The 20546-nt window shown below is 47.0% G+C and overlaps 1 long non-coding RNA gene across 1 annotated transcript; it reads left to right on the top strand.

Annotated features, from left to right (window-relative positions):
- Positions 1 to 17997: 17997 nt before the first annotated feature.
- Positions 17998 to 19517, top strand: LOC136526891 (uncharacterized). Its single transcript, XR_010776619.1, has 3 exons — positions 17998 to 18151; positions 18406 to 18506; positions 19342 to 19517. It is a non-coding gene; the product is annotated as an uncharacterized lncRNA (long non-coding RNA).
- The last annotated feature ends 1029 nt before the right edge of the window (positions 19518 to 20546 follow it).

Genomic DNA, 20546 nt, shown 5'->3' with positions numbered 1-20546 from the left:
CCCTACTGGCCCCAGCTGTCGACGTTCTTAATCATCAAATTAATCAATCAAACCGATGATATTTGGGACGCAAAGCACTCGCTCTCCCAGCGTGCTCCACATGTTCTGGTTCGGCGAAATTTTGAGTAGTTTCCGTCCAGATCTCAATCGATGGAAACCCAATAATGACTGTGAGCTGGCGGTGTATTAGATGGAGATCTTGTTTGTGGCAGCAAGCTAACGTGCAGTACTCCCATTTGATAGCGAAACTCAATGACTGTGAGCTGGTGTTTGTGAGCAGCAAGCTAACGTGCAGTACTTCCATTTGATAGCGAAGTTCTTCAATTTTAATCGATGGAAACTCAATAATGACTGAGCTGCTTGTTGGTGGTGTTGTAGATGGAGATCGTGTTTGTGGCAGCAAGCTAACGAGCAGTCCATTTGATAGCGAAGCTCTTCAATTTTAATCGTGGTTAAGGTATCCATCACTGGTGGAGTTTAGGCCAGATCACCAACAACACTAAGTGTGCATCGGCTGAAGCTGTACTGCAGTCAAAACTTCCTCCCTTTCATGCGTGGTTCAACACAGGATGCACACGTAGGAGCACCTACAACGCTTAGCTACCACCAGCACATATAGTTTGTCTTGATTTGAATTCACATTGTCAACAAATACAAAACGTGCACAGCATCGATTTATATGATGCAGATTCTTTGATCGATGATTGCCGCCTTGCATACGTGTTGCATGTAAAAAACTTAACCAAGCCCCAGTTCACACGACCACACAACTCAAATCAATGCAATGCCTGTCCTCTGTGTCATTTGAAAATCAGTGAAGTGAATTATTGTTGCTGAATTTTGGTGACCTACGTACGTGTTGCAAGTAGAGTAGACTATATCTCGTCTGCCGATGCAATTATTGCTTCAGACAAATCACTTTTTTCTTCTTCTTTGGAGCGATATGTATAGTTGTGTTCTTGCTTTGTTGCTGCCGTGGAATGCAGCAACCTTGTGCGCTCTATCAAACGAGGAGTCAGACAAAGGAGACGGGCCGGGCCCCTTTTCTTCTGTCGATAAGAGAGTGTTCACTGCTTTGTTATCTGATCCATTCAGCATTGTTGATGCACGGACGAACCCACTAGAAAAGAGGACCTGTGATTCCGTTGAGCATAGGTATCATTTCTTTTCTCGGAACAAACACAAGATTTGCATGTCATTTCGTTAAAAAAGGAACAAAGTTAATTACACTGTAACAAGACTACTATTGATGGAACTCGACGTACTGTAGCCAGTCTGACAAATTAAAGCCAGGCAAGAGCTCCTCTGATATTTTTAACTAGAACACCGTTCATTTCAAAGGATGTAACCGCCTTTCGGCCCACCATGCGTGCTTTTAACCGTCAAATCATTCAAGACAAAAACAAATAACTAACTGATCTGGCAAAGCAAGCATCCATGTTTTCTTATATATACCAGTTTCAGAGTAGTTTCACCGGCTAGAGACCCTGTACCTGAATGATCAGTTAGTTCCCAATAGCCGTGTTAGGTACATGTCTGCAACTTTGCAAGCCTCACCATCACAATTGCCGTCCCCACTAGTGCCATCCTAACCCCCAATTTCTCCCTCTTTCAGTGTAATCAACTCATTATCGCAAAGGTGAAAGCACACACAATTACTAATTAATCCACCCACTAATCAGCTCTTTGACTAAGTAGTACAGAAACCTGTGAACCATGAGTAGGAGATATGTTTTCTTAAGTTGTCATCACTCCATGTCTCTACACGGACCATAGAATGAACTTACCGGAGACAGTGATCTGGTGCTATTTCTGCTGGTTTGGAGGCAAGTGGGCAGAAAGGGGCAAGCATATATGGTTGAGGTCGTTATATTCAATTAGGGCTCTTTTAAAGCTTTGAATCCCTGGAATATCCTGCTTTAAACAGCTTTGGAGGGCATGATTGCTTGTGTCCTAATCGGGGAACAGATAGGTCTGAATGCATGCTCTTGCTCTTTGTAATTGGTGTCCTTCTCATTGCTTCTCTTTTCTTTGTTCTTTGTGTATTCAAATTGCAAGTTGATGAACGAAGTAACTGAAGATTGGCTATGGAGCACCGTATAGGGTCCAGGTGACAATCAGATATATATGCATTCAGGGCTCCTTTTGCAATGAAATATCTATGCACTTTCTGCAAAGTTTTATGAGGCAAGTACTATTTGTGTTTTTGCAAAGTTCAGCAAGTTGTTGCTCTTTTACAGTAGCTGAAACATTGGCTTTGTGCAGGAGTAAGTAGTGGTAGTATCTTACATTGGGCATTTGCACTGAAATATCTGTTCACTTTCTGCATAGGGTTTTGTTCTTTGTAGCTGCTTGCAGTGATATCCTGTTTGCCTCTTTCGCACTGATTAAGCATTGCATTTCGGCACAACTTTCACGAGGTATTAGCACTACATGATTGCTGCGTTTTGTAAGCTGCAGACGGTTATATATGTACCAACAGAGAAGTTTCCTTGATGATGAGGAAAAAGTTATATATGTACCAACAGAGAAGTTTCCTTGATGATGAGGAAAAAGCGCTGCAGCCTTTTTTCAGAAGAATGCGCGGAGATATTCATTTTTTTAATAATGAAAGACATTCAGCTTATTACAATGTGAACCATAAAAACTTAGTCGTACGCAACTCACAAAGTGTCATACATCCGATGAACACCTCCCAACCTAGAGCTAACGGGCCGAGAGGGGCCCAAGGAGGGGCACCAGGCACCTCCACCAGCGTGCCCTAGGGGCCGCACGCGCCCAGGAGGGAGGACGCCGCCACTCCCGTTGATCCCGCCGTCGTTATCCAAGTTACCATGTCGAGTCTATTAGAGTTTGGATAGAGTTTGGTTAGTTGTGGAAATGGAGTTTGTTAGTATGAAAGAGAGAATCCAATCCTATAAGGATCTCCCGTAGGTTGCTTAGAGTCCAAGTCCTATAGGGACTATAAGTATGAGGGGATGTAATCAATCAAACTAAGCAATAGACGAGCGATTGCTCCTTCCCTATCTCTCTCCCTCTCTCCCTGTGCCTGCTGCTCTCTCTCTCTCAGCACCACCTCTCCTTCCCACACCGCCCCTCTATCCTAGCGCTGCCAGCCCCCTCCCCCATCATGGCTCTTACACCTGGTATCTCAGAGACCGGTTCGATCCCACGCCGCTGCCATGGGTGCCAACAATGGTGACTTCAAAGCTAGCTTCGACAAGCTCGTCGCAGACCTCCACCAGCAGTTCGACGACATCAAGAACGAGTTCACCTCCATCAACAATCGTCTAACGACGATCGAGCAATGCGACGGCCCGACGGAGGATGCCGCGGCTGCTGCTCATGCCGAACGCGAGCGCAAAGCGCTTGCCACCAAGCTCGAAGTCGACATCAAGAAAGCCATGGAGGATGCAGGATGCTCCTTCCTCAAGCAGCAAAAGGAGGCATCTCCATCATCTACAATCCCTGAGATTGCGGATGATCTGGAGAGCAAACTCTTCATCGCCTTGACGGAGCCCCCCAAGATCAATCTACCTCCGCCGTTCCCGTACCATTGGACACTACCAGGCTCCTTCCCCATCCTCACGCCATGCCTCCACAAGCTCAACTTCCCCACGTACGATGGCAAGGGCGATCTATTGCCATGGATCAACCGCTACGAGCAGTTCTTCAGAGGCCAAAAGACTCCAGACACGGAGCAAGTCTGGTATTTAACAGGAGGCGCACAGTAGTGGTACATGCGCCTGATGCAAGACAAGATGGTGATGGACTAGGCATACTTCGCTCGGTACGTCAACGAGCGCTTTGGCCTCCCTACACGGTGCAACCCCTTCGGCAAGCTCGCCTCTCTCCGCAAGACAGGCACCGTCGATGACTACACCAAGCGCTTCCTGGGGCACGTGGCTCGTGCCGAGCCCCTCGACGAACAACAACAAGTGAACATTTACACCGCCGGCCTCCTCGAACCTCTAAAGACCGACGTCGAGCTCTAGAACCCCATCGACATGGAAATGGCCATGTCCTTGGCTCGGGCATACAAACGACGCCTCACCGTGGTCGCCGACTCCAAAAAGGCGCCACTCACCAACTCGACGCTGTGGGTGCTGCCCCTGAAGGTGCCCCCTCGACACTGACTTCGACGGCTACACCAACGGCATCTCCAATAGCCCCCCACGCCCGTTCAAGCATCTCACCACCGAGGATATGGCGAAATGCCGACGTTATGGGCTCTACTTCAACTACGATGAGCCCTTCTCACGCGGCCACAAGTGCAAGCATTTGCTCGACATCACGGCCATCAACTACTACAACAACATCAATGATGACGTTGACATCGACAACAACCTTCTCATGATGATTGGGACTGGTTAGTCCCCGGTCTAGGGACGGCCGCCCATGTACCTGGCGGGGGTCGTGTCGGGCACAGGCGTCCACATCCTCGTCAACACGGGCTCTATGCACAACATCATTGACGTCAACGTAGCCCGCCTCATCGGTCTACAAGAGCAGCGCACCAACACCGCCATACTCATTGGAAGCAGGAACGAGGTTCCCTGTCATGTTGCATCCTTCAATGTACCTCTCCGCATCGATGCCAACGTCTTCAACATCGACACCTACCTCCTCAACATTGGCAATGATGTCGCCATCATCCTCGTCACGCCTTGGTTGGCTAGCCTTGGTCGACTGACTTGGGACTTCACCACCATGCAGCTCTAGTACGTCCGCAACGGGCGCCTGTTCACCTTCACCACTCCTACAAGCACTTGCTCACACATGTCCAAGAGCTCCTCCTTGGTGTACTCCTCCTCCTCCTCATCATCATCATCATCACTCCTACAAGCATCATTTTCACATTCATCATCATCACTCACATCATATTTTACCTTAGTTGGCTTTGCCATGAGGCATGTCGATGGAGTGTCAAATATGGAGGGCTTATTGTTGATGGCGATGCTTGCTAGTGCTTTCTTAATAGATTTCTTGCCATCATCACTAGAGTCATCACTATCCCAAGTGACCACATAGCCTCCACCCTTCTTCTTCTTTTGGAAGGTCATCTTCTTCTCCTTCTTTTTCTTATCCTTCTTATGCTTCTTCTTCTCATCCTCATCATTGTCACTATTGTAGGGACAATCTGCTACAACGTGATTGGGGCTCTTGTAATTATAGCATCTTCTCACATATTCTTTGCTTTTGGTGTGATCTCTTCTCTTTCTTGCACCATAGCCCTTCTTCTTCATGAATTTGCCCATCTTGCGCACAAAGAGAGCCATGGCTTCATCATCAATATCACTAAGATCATCATCATCACTTGATTCTTTCTTGGACTTGCCCTTATTCTTGGATGATGAGCTAGCCTTGAATGCTACACTTTTCTTCTTCTTATCTTCATCTTCCTTCTTGTTATCCATGTCAACCCCTTCCCTTTCCACACGGTATGTTTCTTATGTTATGACCTCACCTAGTACTTGGTTAGGGGTAGTCTCCTTCAATCCACCTCTTATGATGAGCAATCTCAATATCTCAAATCTTGGAGGTAAGCACATCAAGAACCGATAAGAGACATCATCATTCTTGATCTTCTCTCCCAATGCCTTCAAATCATTGACAATTACTTGCAATCGATGGAACATCTCTGGAATGCTCTCATCTTCTTCATCTTGAAGCTTGTCAACTTATCCTTGAGAATATACAACTTGGCACTCTTTACCTCCGGTGTGCCCTCATAGGTTTCCTCCAATCTCTTCCACACCTCATTTGCTCTATCACAATCCTTGAATTGCTCAAACACCTTGGAATCAATGGCATTGTATATGGTGTTGAGGGCCATTGTATTGCATTGCTTGTTGGCCTTGTCTTATTTGGTGAGATTGTCGGGATCAATGATAGCATAGTCATTTTTTTGTCACATCCCATACTTGATCATTGATTGAACCAAGATACATCATCATCTTTCTTTTCCAATAATCATAGCTTGTGCCATCAAAGAATGGTGGTTTGCCCCCCCACATGGTTAAACACAACTTGAGCCATAATTTGATTCTGAGGTTGTTAAGCCTTCAATCAAACGGTGACCACGGCTCTGATACCACTTGAAAGGTCCTAATATGGCTAGAGGGGGGTGAATAGCCTATTTAAAAATCTACAAGCCAACTAGAGCAATTTGATTAGTATGACAAATAGCAAAATGCAAACTTGCTCTAGCTCTACAAGGGTTGCAAGCCACCTATCCAACAATTTTAGTTGCTATGATTACTAAACACACAATATGCTATGTCACTACTCACTAAGAGCTCTCACACTTGCTACACTAAAGAGCTCCACTAGATGAACTTAAACTACAAAGCAAGCTCTCAATTCTAGCTACACTAAAGAGCTTGCTATAACTAGTTTGCAAGAATATAAATGAGTGAGTAGGGTGATTATACCGCCATGTAGAGGAGAGAACCAATCACAAGATGAATACTAAATCAATCACTAGGAGAATACCAAAGGGCAAGAGACAACCAATTTTCTTCCGAGGTTCACGTGCTTGTTAACACGCTACATCCCCATTGTGTCAACCAACACTTGGTGGTTCGGCGGCTAAGAGGTGTTTTACGAACCTCGTCCACGCAATTGGACACCGCAAAACCTACCCACAAGTGAGGTAACTCAATGACACGAGCAATCCACTAGGGTTACCTTTCGGCGCTCCACCGGGGAAGGTACAAGTCCCCTCACAATCATCGGAGATGGCCACAAACAATCACCAACTCATGCCAATCCTCCTCCGTTGCTCTAAGCCATCTAGGTGATGGCAACCACCAAGAGCAACAAGCAAATCCCACAGCAAAACACGAACACCAAGTGCCTCTAGATGCAATCACTCAAGCAATGCACTTAGATTCTCTCCTAATCTCACAAAGATGATGAATCAATGATGAAGATGAGTGGGAGGGCCGTGGCTAAGCTCACAAGGTTCCTATGTCAATGCAAATGGCCAAGAGGGTGAGCTTGAGCTGGCCATGGGGCTTAAATAGAAGCCCCCAAGAAATAGAGCCGTTGGCTCCATAGTTCACTGAAAAACGGGGCGACCGGACACGCCGGTCGTGCTATGCATTCCACGTGGCCCCTGCTTCAAACGTTGATTGCCCAATCTCAACGATCATTAGTACATTTAAGTTATGACTGGACGTGCTGCTTCGAAGTGACTGGACGTAGGACCTGAGCGTCCGGTCGTTTCTAGTAAGCATCTAGAGACAATTTTTCATGATTGGACATGTCCGGTCACCCTTGACTGGACTCACCCAGTGTCTGGTCAGTCACCCTCTTCATTGTGTGCTGCCATGTTAGTAGGACTAGACACAGCCCAACAGCGTCTAATCACTAAGTGACCCCGTGTCCGGTCGAAGACCGACGCCAGTGTCTTCACTGCTTCCACTGACCGGACACAGGACCCCAGCATGTAGTGCACTCTGTGAAATCCTATCTTTTCTATATAGAGCGCCAGTGGAATTTCAAACCCTTGCTCGCAAGTGCTAAACACAATGTGTATCACCTTCGTGCATGTGTGTTAGCATATTTTCATAAACATTTTCAAGGGTGTTAGCACTCCACTAGATCCTAAATGCATATGCAATGAGTTAGAGCATCTAGTGGCACTTTGATAACTGTATTTTGATATGAGTTTCACCCCTCTTAATAGTATCATTATCGAACCTAAATGTGATCATACTCGCTAAGTGTCTTGATCACCGAAACAAAAAGGCTCCTACCACTTATACCTTTGCCTTGAGCCTTTTGTTTTTCTTTCTCCTTTTCCAAGTCCAATCACTTGATCATCACCACAGAATCACCATCATAATGTCATGATCTTTATTTGCTTCACCACTTGAAATAGTGCTACATATCTCATAATCACTTTGATAAACTAGGTTAGCACTTAGGGTTTCATCAATTAACCAAAACCAAACTAGAGCATTCAGGCACCCACCAACCACCGACAAGGGGCCAACACAATGGAGTGCCAACAAGCGTCCTACTTGGACGCCTGTGGCTGCAAGGGTGCCCCATCACGTGAGCAATGGTGGTCTTCCTCGACAACTTGAGCCATCGACTCGTTCACGTCGACAGCATCCACATCGCTCTCAGACCTGACTCCGACGTCCATCGTCTTTCGTCAAGAGAGTTTGACTTGGGCTCATTCATGTTCAACACCATGTTTGACTTGACGACATCACCGAGAACATGATCAAATGCCATGGTATGGCACCGCATCCCTGCCTACCTCACCCCTAACGCCAACAACCACATCCATGACTTCATTGCTCCACCAAGAGAGATGGCACACTGCATATTCAGGGCAGCCATACATCGACCTCTACTTGTTGTGGCTCGCCAGACGATAGGAGCTGCGACGAACATTGGCGCGCACCTCTACTTCTTCTATGGCTACATCGGCAATCTCCTTTACTGCTTCGAGTTTTCACCAATATGCACACAGGAGAACATCATCGTCGTTGACCCCATCTTCAGCCACATGCATGGCCGCATCGAGGTCATTCTTCCCGACAAAGCTTTTCCACCAGCTAGCGTCGATGACTGGACCCTACTTCGGCACGAGGACACGCCGAGTGGAGAAGGGGGGTGGTGTCATACATCCAATGGAGGCCTCCCAACCTAGAGCTAATGGGCTGAGAGGGGCCCAAGGAGGGTGAAAGCTCTAGTTTGGTTTTGGTAAATTGATGAACCCCTAAGTGCTAACCTAGTTTATCAAGTAATCATGAGATAGGTAGCACATTCCAAGTGTTGAAGTAAATAAAGATTATGACATGATGATGGTGATGCCATGGTGATGAAGTGCTTGGACTTGAAAAGAAGAAAGAGAAAAATAAAAGTCTCAAGGCAAAGGTATAAGTGGTAGGAGCCTTTTTTATTTTGGTGATCGAGACACTTAGTGAGTGTGATCACATTTAGGATCGATAGCCGTACTATTAAGAGGGGTGAAACTCATATTGAAATGCAGTTATCATAGTGCCACTAGATGCTCTAAATCATTACATATGCATTTAGGATCTAGTGGAGTGCTAACACCCTTGAAAATATTTGTAAAAATATGCTAACACATGTGCACAAGGTGATACACTTAGTGGTTGGCATATTTGAGCAAGAGTTAGAAACTCACCGGTGGAGTGTCCGCCCGTAGAGTGCGGACAGTCCAATGGTGCCACCGGCGCCCTGTATAGAAAAATAGGGTTTCACAGAGTGGACCGGGTGCTGGCCTCAACTGGACCGGCGTGTCCGATCAGTAGAAGCAGTGAAGACACTGGCGTTGGTCTTCGATTGGACACTGAGAGGGTGTGTCCGGTCCTGCTGACGTGGCAGCGCATAGAGAAGAGGGTGACTGCCCGGACACTGGGTGCGTCTAGTCAGGGGTGACCGGATGCATCTAGTCGCGAATTTCCACCTCTAGAAGCTTATTGGAAACGACCGAACGTTGGGGTCCTACGTTCGGTCACTTTGAGCAGCGCGCCCGGTCACTACTTAAATGTACTGATGACCGTTGAGATCTGGCGATCAGCGTTTGAAGCTGATGACACGTGGCAAGCATCGGGCGACCGGATGCTAGGGTCCTTCATCCGGTCGATCTGACCAGAGCGTCTGGTCACCTCGAGTAGTGCCTAGTGAAGGGGTACAATGGCTCTATTTTATGGGGGCTTCTATTTAAGCCCCATTGCTGGCTCAAGCTCACTCTCTTGGCCATTTGCATTGATATAACAACCTTGTAAGCTTAGCCAAAGCCCTCCCACTCATCTCCATCATAGATTCATCATCTTTGTGAGATTGAGAGTGAATCCAAGTGCATTGCTTGAGTGTTTGCATCTAGAGGCACTTGGTGTTCGTGTTTCACTGCGGGGTTCGCTTGTTACTCTTGGTGGTTTCCACCACCTAGATGCTTGGAGTAGCGAGGATCGTCGAGCGGAGGTTGGTGATTGTCTCCAGCTCCGATCGTGGTGATTGTGAGGGGTTCTTGACCTTTCCCCGGCGGAGAGACAAAAGGTACTCTAGTAAAGTGCTCATGGCTTGTGTGATCCTCATCTTGTGTTGGTTGTGCGGCACCCTATTGAGGGTTTGGCATGTGATGCCAATTAGCGCGTGAACCTCCAAGTGAGTGAATCGCCAGAACGAGGAGTAGCTTGCCGGCAAGCAAGTGAACCTCGGTAAAAAATCATTGTATTCATCATTTTATTCCGAGGTGATTGGTATTCATTCTTGTGATTGATTGGTTCATTCCTCGACTCGACGGTATAATCAACTTACTCTCTCTCTCTTTACATTACCACAAACTAGTTGTCAAGCCCTTTAGAGTAGCTAGTCGTGAGAGCTTGTTAGTTTGGTTAGTGTGGCTCTTTAGTTAGCTTTTGAGAGTACACTAACTTAGTGTAGTGACATAGCCATTGTGTGGATAGAGACTATAGAAACTAGAACTATGGTAGGTGGCTTGCATTTTTAGTAGGCTAGCGCAACACTTGCTTTGCCTCATATTTGTCTAACCGGTTTGTTAAGTGTTGTTGTAGAAAATTTTAATAGGCTATTCACCCCCCTCTAGCCATTAGGACCTTTCAGAGGGGCACCAGGTGCCTCCACCAGCGCGCCTAGGGGGGAGGACACCGCCGCTCCCATCGATCCCACAGTCGTTATCCAAGTTACCATGTCGAATCTATTATAGTTTGGATAGAGTTTGGTTAGTTATGGATTTGGAGTTTGTTAGTATGGAAAGGGAGAATCCAATCCTATAAGGATCTCCCGTAGGTTGCTTAGAGTCCAAATCCTAGAGGGACTATAAGTACGAGGGGGATGTAATCAATCAAACTAAGCAATAGATGAGTGATTGCTCCTTCCCTATCTCTCTCCCTCTCTCCCTGCGTCTGTCGCTCTCTCTCTCTCTTAGCTCCGCCCCTCCTTCCCATGCTGCCAACCCTAGCCACCGCCCCTCTGCCCTAGCGCCGCTAGCCCCCTCTCCCATCACGCCTCTTACACAAAGTAACTTTAAAACTCAAGCCCAAATTTAAAAGGCCATACAAGGGAGGCGAACAAAGCCATCACAACAAACTACCACTAATGATATTACCAGAAGATGCAATCTTTACTCTAATCACATCGTTGTAATTAGGCCCAAAAGCATATATATATATATATATATATATATATATATATATATATATATATATATATATATATATATATATATATATATATAACCAATCCGCTCTCCTGAATAGAATAAACATACAAATATGGTTTAAGTTGAAGTTTATAAAAAACGATGCTATTTCTTATTAGACGTATAACGAATAAAAACCAGCAGCATCAATTAGTAGTAGCAAATTATAGTGTGATTGCCTCCTATTTATGCCATCCACTGAATAGATTCTCCACACACACAATGGAACACAATATGGAACAAAATTGCAAAGCATGCCAAAAAGAAATGATATCATCTTTGGGAAAGGAGAAAGTCCTATATCTGCTTCAGTAGAATTCCTTCAGAATTGTATCCCTCGAAGAAACCAAACAACAATATACCATCCCTAGGAAAGGGCAAAGAAATCAGTAATCCAGAGCCTGTAGAGCACTCCACTGCTCCTCAATATGACAAAAAAGTCAAAGTTCCTTGGTCGCCGCCTCCCCCGACTAGATAAAACTATGTGGATGCAGGTTTCGACCCCCTCTCCAGTCATGTCGGCCTTGATTTCATTGCAATGAACCATATGGGTGAAGTTTTGTTCTCTGGATGGTCAAGCGATCAACGATGCAAGTCGGCCGAAGAAGCAGAATGTCTAGCTGCTTGGACGGGTCTAAAACACAACCCTATCTTCATGGAAAGGGTGCCTCTGGTTGGAATTAGACTGCCTCGGAATGGTACATCATCCAGAGGACAAGTGCAAAAACTAATATATTTTATGCCATACCATAGAAGAAGCGAAGGAAATCCTCAAGAACTTTGGGGAAGTAAGAATCTCCAAGTGTCATCGGAGTGCAAATGAGGTAGCTTATGAGCTACGTCAGTTTGGTAGAAGAGAGCTTTCATATGTTTTTGTTGCTGATGATATCCCGGTGGCTTTAGCCTGTGATTGATCACGTTGACCTTCTATGGTTAAACTCTCCCCTTTTTTAAAAAACAATAAAGCATAATGACATTAAAAAAATATGCATCAAATGGTTTCTAATTTATTATGGAAGCGACATAATTTACTATAGCCTTCCTATTCCTTCTAATAACGTGTGCGACATAATTTACTATCCTCCACATGTTCACTTTTTGAATTTTGAATATATGAAAAGCTGTAGTTGTTTGGTTTCCAACGGCTACATTCGGTTCCTAGGGAATCACGTCCCGGAAACAATCCTGCCAGGATAATCTAGCTGACATTCATCACTTGCGAAATGCAACTCCAAAAGTACAGTTTTTTTTAGGAAAAGGTACAGATATGCAGATAAAAAAGATTGGAAACATTAACGGGCCACTTAAATGTCGGAATGCCTGATTTGAATTTGGAACACTAGACCCATAGTGTTTGGGCCTCGAAATTGATCTATGGGCCAAAATCAAACAGAAAATTCAGGCCTCGGGTTGTTGCGTTCACGGGTTAGGAGACGAAGAAAAAGAAGCCACATACGTTCGAACCTTTTTTTTTCCTTTTTCTTTTATCGCACGTGGCGGCAATTAAAGTTTGATTCAAGTTTCGATTTCCAAGCTGGTTCACCGTAGGCCGTAGATTTTTGTAGCTGTCCAAAATGTGGGTTTCCTATTTCTCTGTCAGAATTCAATTCACGTGTTCACTGAACAAGCGTTAGTTATTACGGTCTTACGGACATGAGCGCCATCTCAAATAATCTTGGCGACAATTTGACTAGCGCTTCAATAGGCAAGACTGATGCAATGCAAGGTCGGTGATAAAAGAAAAGGCCATATATAGTATGAGTATGAGGCTTTCGCTGTGTGTTTTCGGACCATCGACGACTTATATTTGGCGCTCCCATGTCCATGTCTCCGCGCACACCACGCTTGGCTGGCCACCTTCAGCGCCGGCGCCGCCCAGCGCAACGCAAGTCAGCAGCTCAAGAGCGCACCAAATTTGGCGCTCGGACTTCGGGAGAGAGCTGCAGCACAGCAGCAGGGCACCGGTCACCCTCCTCCTGCCGCACCGGCACGTCTCCCTCGGTCCCTCCCTCCCCTCCACGCGCGCCCATTCCTGCTCCCCGTCCGCCACCTCCCGGTAGGGTAGTCAAACCACGCCTCCGCCTCCGATCCCGGCACACTTAGAATCCCCCAACGTCTCGGCCGTCTCCGGTCTGCTCACCCCCATGTCCGCCGCCTCCGCCGAGTCCCGTAAACCTCTCTCCCACCATGTCTTCTCTACTCTTCACCATCCTGCGGCGGCCGACGCTTTACTACGGATTTGTCTTTTTTTTATGGGTTTGTTTCTTCGCAGCGGAGAGCCCGGAGTGGCGGTACCGGCGATCTGAGGCGGTTGCGTGGCTGCGGTTGCTTCTGGCGGGCTCCGGCCTGCCTCTGCCCCCGCCGCACGCGTCCAACGACGACCTACGGGCCGCTCTCGCCGACGGCTCGATCCTCGCCGCGGCGCTCCGCAGGCTCGCCTGTGCTTTGACGCCCGACCAGGTAGGTCCTCGATCGCACGCACCACTAGTCTGGGCTCCATTTGGGTTTTGGGTTTGTTGCTCGCCCGTGATCGTACGTCATCGCAAGTTCGCAACTGCAGGGCGGAGCCTCGGCGGCGGCGGTGGGGACGGGGAGCGCCTGGGCCTTCCCAGCTTTGCCGCCTCCGACCTTGACAAGGTACGGTATTCTCCCTTGGACTACCATCAGCTGCTTCCGTAGCCTGTTGAAATTACTTCTGGACTGCACAAATGTATCGGATATATAAACAAATAATTTCTTCAATGATGGCTTTTTATAGTATCTGAATATGAACATCAGCCACGTTCCAGTGTGATGCCGTATTCGAGTACTATGATGATGTTCTGGTTATTAGATTTATAATATTTGAATATGGACGTCAGCCATGTTCCACTGTACATGGCAAAGCGACAATAACGTTGTTTATGGCAAAGTGAGTAGGGTGATTATACCGTCGTGTAGAGGAGTGAACCAATCAAAAGGTGAATATTAAATCAATCATCGGGAGAATACTAAATGGCAAGAGACAACCAATTTTCTTCCGAGGTTCACGTGTTTGCCAACACGCTACGTCCCCGTTGTGCCGACCAACACTTGGTGGTTCGGCGGCTAAGAGGTGTTGCACAAACCTCGTCCACACAATTTGGACACCGCAAGAACCTACTCATAAGTGAGGTAACTCAATGACATGAGCAATTCACTATAGTTACCTTTCGGCGCTTCGTCGGGGAAGGTACAAATCCCCTCACAATCACCGGAGATGGCCACGAACAATCATCAACTCGTGTCAATCCTCCTCCGCTGTACCAAGCCGTCTAGGTGGTGGCAACCACCAAGAGCAACAAGTGAATCCCGCAGCAAAACACAAACACCAAGTGCCTCTAGATGCAATCACTCAAGCAATGCACTTGGATTCTCTCACAATCTCACAATGATAATGAAACAATGATGAAGATGAGTGGGATGGCTTTGGCTAATCTCACAAGGTTGCTATGTCAATGCAAATGGCCAAGAGCATAAGCTTGAGCTGGCCATGGGGCTTAAATAGAAGCCCTCACGAAATAGAGCCGTTGTACTCCTTCACTGGACACAACAGGGGGTGACCGGACGCTCTGGTCAGTTCGACCAGACGCAGGATCCCAACATCCGGTTGCCCGATGCTTGCCACGTGTCATCGGATTCAAATGTCGATCGCCCGATCTCAACGGTCAAGTGATGACCGGACGCATTAGTTAGAAAGTGACCGGACGCATGACCCCAGCGTCCGGTCATTTCTAGTAAGGTTCCAAACGCGAAATTTCACGACTGGACGCGTCCGTTCATGCTCGACCGGACTCACCCGGCGTCCGATCACTCAACGTTTCCTCTGTGCGCCTCACGTCAGCGTACGTCAGCATTGACCGGACGTACCCTGCCAGCGTCTGGTCACAAGACCGAGTTGCATGCTCGCTGCTGCTACTGACCAGACTTAGGACCCCAGCGTCCGGTCACTGCGCCACCAGCGTCCGGTCACTCTGTGAACCCCTATCTTTTCTGTATAGGGCGTCGGTGAAGTTTCTAACCCTTGCTCAAATGTACCAACCACCAAGTGTATCATCTTGTGTACATGTGTTAGCATATTTTCACAAGCATTTTCAAGGGTGTTAGCACTCCACTAGATCCTAAATGCATATGCAATGAATTAGAACATCTAGTGTCACTTTGATAACCGTATTTCAATACGAGTTTCACCCCTCTTAATAGTACGACTATTTAACCTAAATGTGATCACACTCGCTAAGTGTCTTGGTCACCGAAATAAAATGGCTCCTACTATTTATACCTTTGCCTTGAGCCTTTTGTTTTTCTCTTTTTTCTTTTCAAGTTCAAGCATTTGATCATCACCATGCCATCACCATCGTCATGATCTTCGCCATTGCTTCATCACTTGGAGTAGTGCTACCTATCTCATAATCACTTTGATAAATTAGGTTAGCACTTAGGGTTTCATCAATTAACCAAAACCAAACTAGAGCTTTCAAACGGTAGCCTCCTCTGCTTCCCGACCAGGCAGCTGTCACACAGCTCGCCTCCGTGCTTGATGTGGGCTAGCCCTCGGACCATCTTCTCTAGCCGACTAAGCGCGTCGAAGCTGAGATGTCCATACCGGGCATGCCACAGCCACGGTTCCTTGGTGTGCCTTGCCGTCAGGCACACCAGCTGCTCTACCTTCAGGTCGAGCAGGTACAATCGGTTCTAGGACCTCTTCACCTTGGCAAGAAGTCACTGCTCCTGGTCTCTGATCCTAAAGACTTCGTCCTTGATCAGTACCTCGCTACCACGCTCATCCAGCTGACCAATGCTGATGATGCCGAAACGTAGTTGCGGGATGTAATATACATCCGTTAGCGTGCGGTGCTCCCCGTTCTGATACCTGAAGATGATGGTGACGCGCCCTTGGATTGCCATCCTTGAGCCATCACCAAACTTCACCGTACCGGTAACATCGTCATCGAGCTCGAAGAAAACTGCCTTGGAGCCCGTCATATGGTTGCTGGCACTAGAGTCCAGATACCACCGCTGCTCCTGGTCGGCGCCCACACGTCCGAGGTGGACTTGGGCGCATGGTTTGTCGAGGTTGACAGCCTTCAGGGCCTTCCCAGGTCCTTCCACCGTCGTTGCCTCTTCCTTCTCCTCGGCCTCGATGTCCTGCAATGCATAGAACGTCGCCATCAGGATAGTGGCCTTATCATCATCATCAGCTTGCGCCAGATGTGCCTCAGTCTTCTTCTCCTACTTGTGATTTGGGCACTCCCGTGCCCAATGGCCCGTCTTCCCGCAGCGCCGACAGGCGTTGGGATCGACCTGCTTCTTCTTATCTAAAGAAGCCTTGCTGCGGCGCTTGCCATCGCCACCGCGGCTAGAGGATGCTACCTTTCCAGAGTTCCTCTGAGCAGCCCACCCCTCTTCTGTCAGTAGCAGTTTGCCGCTGTCCTTCGTCGTTGTCGCCTGCTCTAGGCCCTCTTCCACCGCCCGCTGACGGCCTATCACATCCTCAATGGTGAGGGTGGACAAGTCCAGCATCGTCTCTATAGAGAGAGCGATCTGGATGTACTTTGCCGACACGGAGTGGAGGTATTTGGAGACCGCCTCATCTTCATCGTTGGTGACGCCGTGGCTCTTCGTCTTGCTGATGAGCATTTGCAGGTGGAGGGAGAAGTCCTCTACCGTTTCACCATCCTTGAACTTGAGGTTGGCATACTCCTATTTCAGAAGCTAGGTCGTCGCCTTCTTTGCGTGGTCGGAACCGACGCACATCGCCGCAATAGCCTCCCACGCCTCTTTAGCCAAGCTCTTCTCCCCCAATGGCTCCCTGTACTCCGCCGATACAGCAGCGAAGATAGCATCCAACGCTGACATGTCATCTTCCTCATTGTCGGTGCCCTTGTCAACATCCTAGAGCCGTCGGGCTCTAAGCTTGACATTCATGGTCACTGACCACTCTCTATAGTTGGTGTGAGTTAGTTTCGACCAACTGGTGCCGCTGACCTCCCGCACCGTGCGAACAACGACCTCCGGTCGTGGTTGGGCAACCATAGCAGTGCCACTACTGTCGCCCATTTTTGAACTGTTCGTCATCGCCAGTGGTTAGTCCGGCGACGACGCTTGTACGGCTCCGATACCACTTGTTAGCCCACAGGATCACCGGCTCAGGTGAGTCGACCACTCACCAGTCTTACCGACCACGGCTGAGCACGACAGAGGCTGTCCGACCACACACACTATGGCTCGAGGTAGAAGAAGAGGGAGAACAGAGCATACACACATAGTACGAGTACCAGCGTAGGCCGGAGCCCTGTATAGGAGATGGCAAAACTGAACTCTCTTTGTTGAGTTGCAGTGGCAAACTATATATAACTCTATCCATCTAGTCCTAGTACAGCTGCCCTGCTGCAACAGTGACTAGATAACACAATAGGACTGACTTCTGCGCCTGTCCCTGCATGTGGCTATAGTCCGGTAGGTGAGCCGTTCAACGCCTGCCTCTACAGCGGCTACAGTACCATAACAGGGGGCTAGTCGGCGCCGCCTTCCCTTGCTGTGTGTTCACACAGGGAGGCAGTAGATTATCTAACACAGGGCTGGGTGTGATAACTTCTCTGACATCAGTGACAGGCACTCTGAATCTGGTTCTATGCAGTCTGTTGATGATATCCTATTTCATAGGGGGATTGTGGGACTTCCGAAGCTCTCTATTGGTGCAATGGGCCAGAATTCTGCTGGCCCTGAGCTTGTTTGCTTTGGCTATACTGATTCAGAAGAGAGATTAAGGGATATATCAGATAGTTGTCTTTCCATGGGTACAGAGACAGATGTTTCAGTAAGCAGTATAGTTGAGTTGACACGCTTCCAGGAGCAGGAAAACACATCTAGCACTCAGAAAGAACAAGAGAGTGCACCAAAAACTCCAAATGATCGGTTGTATAAGTGCTCTCATCTTTTTACAGTGAAAATTCATGCAAATACAATTTATGGTTTCATGATATAAATATGTTTCCCTAGGACTATCATTTCTTTTCAATCCAAGTTACATATGATTAGTAACATTTAGTGGAAGCATTCATGTTATCAGATCAGGTCACTGGGTGCCGATAGTGGCTAGCTCTGTGTGTTTGGTTGGCCTTTTGTTTTAATTACTTTTATTTATTTATAAGCACATTTTCTTCCTCATACAGGTCTAAGGTGGCCACCCAAGTCCAGAAGACAACAGCACCCAAACCAGCTCAAACTTCCTTGTGGCCTAAACTAAGAGATCCTCCAGCTCTTAGATCCCCAAGTAAGCTAAATTGCAAGTCCATTTTTCTTTGTACTCACTGAGCTGAATTTCTGCTTCTGCATGTGCATATTTAAGGCATTTTTTTCTGACAAAAATCATATGTATGGCTATAGTGCAGCTGCTGAAATTTTACCATTATGCCAGAGTATAACCTGAATATATAAAAAAGGAATAAAAAGTTTCCATGATTCGGTTAAAAACACGTGTATGTGATGTAGTTATGAGATATGTGGCACGCCACTGAATTATGCTGGAGGATCTATTTGCATTTAATTTTGTATGATATGATACTGAATAGACCATCATTCGGAGCAGAATTCCCTTGAAAGTAAGTTAAACACTATATTTAGCCAACTAAAAAGACGAAACAAACAAATTTCTGTTCTTTAATATTATAGGTATAAATTTTCCCATAAGTTTTCACTTCAACCTTGAAAATAGACGAATTCAGTGTCGTTTTTTTTTTTGTGAAAGGCAGAAAAAGGATAAAGCTAGTAAGCTAAAACAGGTGTTACCATGACCTTTGGTTACTAGTTACTCCAAACTTGACGTGTTACCAATGGGAACCTGTACCTGTAGCAATGAGCTAAGACAGTTACCAACTGATGAATTATGGGTACATATACATTACCCACCATCTGCACTGCCAATGGCTTAGTTTCAAATGAACTGATTATTGAATTACAACTACCACTTAATTTATATTGCTGTTTTTGTTATCTAAATAATAAGTGAAATTTGAGTCAGATAAGTTTTCAAGACATGATATGCATTATCACAAATATATAAACTAATATAAATATTTCGTTCGTTTTTTTTTTTGTCGTGTCTGCAGGGAGAATCACAGCAACACAAACAATACCTGCACCAAGAACGTCCAGTACTTCGAAACGATGGACATAAGTCAAGTTTGATCAACATGTTCTAACACTAGTTTATGTTTTTGTACAGCACAATCGGAAAGTAATTCATGCCAATTGATGAACTTTATACATCAGTTGATTCTGTCAGGAAAAAAAATGCCAGTTAGTTTTCTATTTCCTTTTGAAGATAGATTATATGATGTAAATTTTCTTTGTACATACACGATGTTCAAAAAGTTTGCTAATTGCTGGATAGAAGTGGTACTTCTCTGTATATAGTTAATAGAATCAACAAGTCTGTCTTAATTGTTATAAACGAAAACACACACACAAAAAAAAGAAAAAGTCTACTTGAGCCGTTAACTATTGATTGGTGTCTACTTCATCACATCACCTATAAAACAGCCAAACAGGTATTTGCTTGGGAGTGACCGTGCATCGTCCGTCAGCCGGTTCTAACTGTCGTCAGTGCTGGCCATCGAAGCCCAGAGTCCCTCGTGGGGAGGGTTTGTCAGCGGACGAGGCGATCCCTTCCCGCTGGCGCTTGGTGTAGTCCTTTGATATTCCTCGGTCGTCACACTGGCAGTGGAGTCAATGCGCACCGAGCCACGGTGATCCAAAGGCGGGACGGCCATGGCGCTTTTTTTCCCCCTCTCATCTAGGTATAGTTGTAGCATCTGCTCGTACACATGCACGCCCACTCAACACAGGCACACTACTCACACCACCCGTGTACAAACAAACATATAGCTACACTCAGATCTGAAGACCGCGTCCTTCTTGAGATCACCGAAATCCACCGATTTCGTAGGCGAGAGGGACGCAGGTCCTCGAGTCCCACGCAACTTCGTCGTGTGAGTGCGCGTAGGTGGCATCAGCGATCCGTTGCTCTGATTGGGTGGGGCAAAGTTGAAGGGGGATTGCTAGCGCCCTGATGGACGCCCGCGTCCAGACGTCGGTGTCAGCATCATGTTTTCCGTGCCTACACCTCGGTTCGCCCACGCACGGCCCGCGCCACCCAGATCGCACCGCCGTCCACCCGACCTACAACACACAAAGACCGCTCATGCCTCGTACACTTTCTACGCGCATGTCGGCAGGGACCTTCTGCGCCTACTCGGCGGCGCCCCAGCAACTGCAACAGGCGGCTGCGACAGGTTGTCCTAGGTGAAATACT

The sequence above is a fragment of the Miscanthus floridulus genome, chromosome 19, assembly GCF_019320115.1.
Source record: "Miscanthus floridulus cultivar M001 chromosome 19, ASM1932011v1, whole genome shotgun sequence".
Taxonomy (NCBI): Eukaryota; Viridiplantae; Streptophyta; class Magnoliopsida; order Poales; family Poaceae; genus Miscanthus; species Miscanthus floridulus.
Note: the sequence above shows the minus strand (reverse complement) of the source record. Positions and strands in the feature narration are given on the sequence as shown.